Here is a 3,576-nt window from a genome sequence, read left to right as displayed (position 1 = left end):
CTAGAAGTCTATATGATGCTTTTATGTTTTCAGGTACCAGTTAAAATTAATTTAAATGTAAAGTCAAAATTGACATTGATAAACTATTACCAACTCAACTAAGGGCCATGCTTAGATTTGATGGTTTTTACATGTATAGTTTGTGTGTGTTTGTGTGTGTGTGGTGTTTCAGAATTCCATCACACATATAGATTCGGGTGTTGGTTCACCACAATCAGGTCATGATCCTGATTGGTTACCACAGAATCATCCTCTAGTTGCCTTTCAAAAAAGAGAAAAAAATCACCACTAGTAATATTCTCCTTCAACCTCACCCCTGGCAAACACTGGTCTGTTTTGCTTCTCTTTAATTTTGTCACTTGTGGCACATTCTATAAATGGAAGGACACCATATGTGGCCCTCTGAGATGGCCTTTTCATTCAGCTCAGAGCTCTTAGTGGTGTTTCAGTCCGTGTACATGTGTCCCCTTCATGGTTGGAGAGTCCCCTGTGTGGATATGCCTGTTTATCCATCCACTCCCACCCCCGACAGGGACCTGTGGGCTGCTTCTACTTTGGGACTGCTATAAATAAGCTGCCAAGAACATTCCTCCAGAGGTTTGTGTGGGAATGCGGGTTTCCCTCTCCTGAGGATAAGTACCCAAGAGAAGGCCTGGGTTCATGGTAAATGTATGTTTAACCTGCTAAGAAACTTACCGATTTGATTTTCAACACACCTGTAAAGTTTTATATTCCCAGCAGCAAGGAAAGAGAAAGAGCCAGAGATTGGCCGAGTGTTCTGTGCACGCAGTGCAGAAACTGTCTAATTTTGTGCGGTCACACTGGTTAGCACTTGCAGAAGTTTCCTGAGCTGTTAGAGTCCCCTTTGGAAAGTCTTTGCCCATGGCTATATCTTACAATGCTTGCCTTCTGTTTTCCTCTGCTGAATCCTGCAGGGCTCCAGGCAGTCATGCCTGGGGCTGTGAGAGAATGGAGAAAAGATAGCCACAGGGATACACAGAAAAGCTGGGACCAGGTCGACTGGGTTCTCTGATGGAGAGAACTTCTCTGGAAGGTCAGCGTATTTATTGTGTAAATTTGAAGAGAGAGGGGAGGTCATCAGCTCTAGCTGGATGAGGTGACAGGGTTATCCCACACTCATAAACACAGAAGCAGCATCGATGATCTATGTCTGGATCAAGGAGACAGATTTAACTGATCTGGGTAGGAGCAGCCACTGAGGGGGAAAGATTTCAGATCATAAATATCTGGGGGCAGAAAGCCTCTGTGGGCATTTTCTGCACACACTATGAACACTCACAATTGAACCCCACAGGAAGACCTTCTCATTTCTCTGAACCTCACACCGGGGTGTGCGTGGGTGCTTTGGTAATTTCCTTTGACAGGGCTGTCCTGGGGCAGCAGCACACTCAGGGCTTCACTCCCTCAGGGACTTCCAGTTCTTCCTACATCTGTCTAGCGCAGTGGTTCTCAACCTTCCTAATGCTGAGACCCTTTAATACAGTTCCTCATTCTGTAGTGACCCTAGCCATAAAATGATTTTCATAGCTACTTCAGAACTGTAATTTTGCTCCTGTTATGAGTTGTAAATAATTTTTTGGAGATAGAGGTTTGCTGGAGGAGTCACGACCCACAGGTTGAGAGCCATTGCTCTAGAAGTTCCATGTCTTTAGGACTTTGGCCTATTTTAACCTTCTTATTATACAGAAAGAAGGTGCAGGTCTAGTTTCATTCTCTTATAGATTAGTACATTTTGTGTACTAATCTGCCTTTTTCTCCAAGGGATATTTTTGGTAACTTTGTCAAGAATAAAGTAGCTGTACTGCTAGAACATTCCATTGATCCATATACACATCTGTTTTTATGTCTCTGCCTTGCTGTTTTTATTTCTATGGCTCTGCAATACCATTTGAAATCAAGTATTAAGAGCCCCCCAGCAGCAATGTTAATATGTAAGGTTTCTCAGAGGAGACTGGTTGACTGCCTCACGGAAACATTAAGCTGTCTTAACTCTGTTAAGACTCTCAACTCCCCCGTGTAAACTCAGTGGGTACAGTTTCAGAGGCAGATTCCCACTCTGAGGCTTCTGCTCTGCAGACACTTTAATAAGCCGTCGATTTCGTTAGTGAGATGGAGTTTCCTGCTTGACTTGCTTTGTGTTCGGTATTTTGTGGAGCTAAAAGCTTTTGCTGAATGTGTTTCTGGTTTGGAGATTGTCTTTGGAGAAGTGCATCTGCTGCCTTACTGGGTCTGAGAGCGTTCTTGTCCCTGTTTGTAAGAAATCCGCCCTTCGACTGGAGCATTTTCTTCTTCTTCTTTTTCTTTTTCTTTTTGGTTTTTCAAGGCAGGGTTTCTCTGTGTAACCCTGGCTGTCCTCACTCTGTAGACCAGGCTGGCCTTGAACTCAGAAATCTGCCTGCCTCTGCCTCCCAAGTGCTGGGATTAAAGGCTTATGCCACCTCTGCTTGGCTTTTTCTTTCTTTCTTTTTTTTAAAACTTTAATGTTGATTTTTTTTTTTTTTTGGACCACAGAGTAAAAGCTACACTTTGAAGCTGAGGCCAAACTAGTGAAAAACTTCATTCTAAAGCTCTTGTACTAACAGTAGACTTTTGATGTCTTAGTCTTAAGATTAAATGGTATAAAATGATTCAGTAGGGGGCAAAAATGATCATGCTGTATAACTGTTACCAACCAGAGATCCCCAAATAATCTTATGCTTATCATGAATATTATTTTTAGTTAACAATTTGTAAGTTCACTAAATAAATCTTTTTTTTTTTTTTTGGTTTTTCCGAGACAAGGGTTTCTCTGTGTAGCCCTGGCTGTCCTGGAGTTCACTCTGTAGACCAGACTGGCCTTGAACTCAGAAATCCACCTGCCTCTGCCTCCCAAGTGCTAGGATTAAAGCCGTGCGCCACCACCGCCCGGCTCAATAAATGAATCTTAATGTTAGAATTCATATTTTGAGAGCTATTTTTTTAAGTTGATAGTGAGTGGCTGGAAAGATGACTCAGCAGTTAAGAATGCTTGCTGCTCTTCGGAGAACCCCAGTTCAGTTCCTGTTCACTTTGGGTGCTTCACAAGCATTTGTTATTCAAGTTTCAGGGGGACCTGACACTTCTTCTGTCTTCCTTTGGCACATGTGCACACCCAAGCACACATGTACATGTAATTAAAATAAATGTAAACATTTTAAAAAGACATTATGTACAGAGCTCACGCTGAGACAAGGTTACTGAAGTAGTCACACCACCACCATCAGTATTATAGAGATGCAATGTAATTTATGCACTTTATAAGTTGTCATGAAAGCTCATTTAAAAAAAAATCTCCGCTCTTGTTAGGATGCAATGTGATGAGCAGCCAGATTTATCTGTGGAGCAGGACACAGATGGAGCATCCCTTTGGTAAATGGAGGTGCACTGGTGAATGAAGTTCATGATCAGTTTCTAGAAACAATTAAGACTCACGAAGAAAAAAACTCAGAATTTACCTTATTAGAAGTCATGGCAAGAACTTCAAGTCTCTGAAGAAAGAACTTGAAGAAGATCTCAGAAGATGGAAAGATCTCCCAT

This window comes from Mastomys coucha, unplaced genomic scaffold, assembly GCF_008632895.1.
Source record: "Mastomys coucha isolate ucsf_1 unplaced genomic scaffold, UCSF_Mcou_1 pScaffold5, whole genome shotgun sequence".
Classification (NCBI taxonomy): Eukaryota; Metazoa; Chordata; class Mammalia; order Rodentia; family Muridae; genus Mastomys; species Mastomys coucha.
This window is presented reverse-complemented; position numbering follows the sequence as displayed.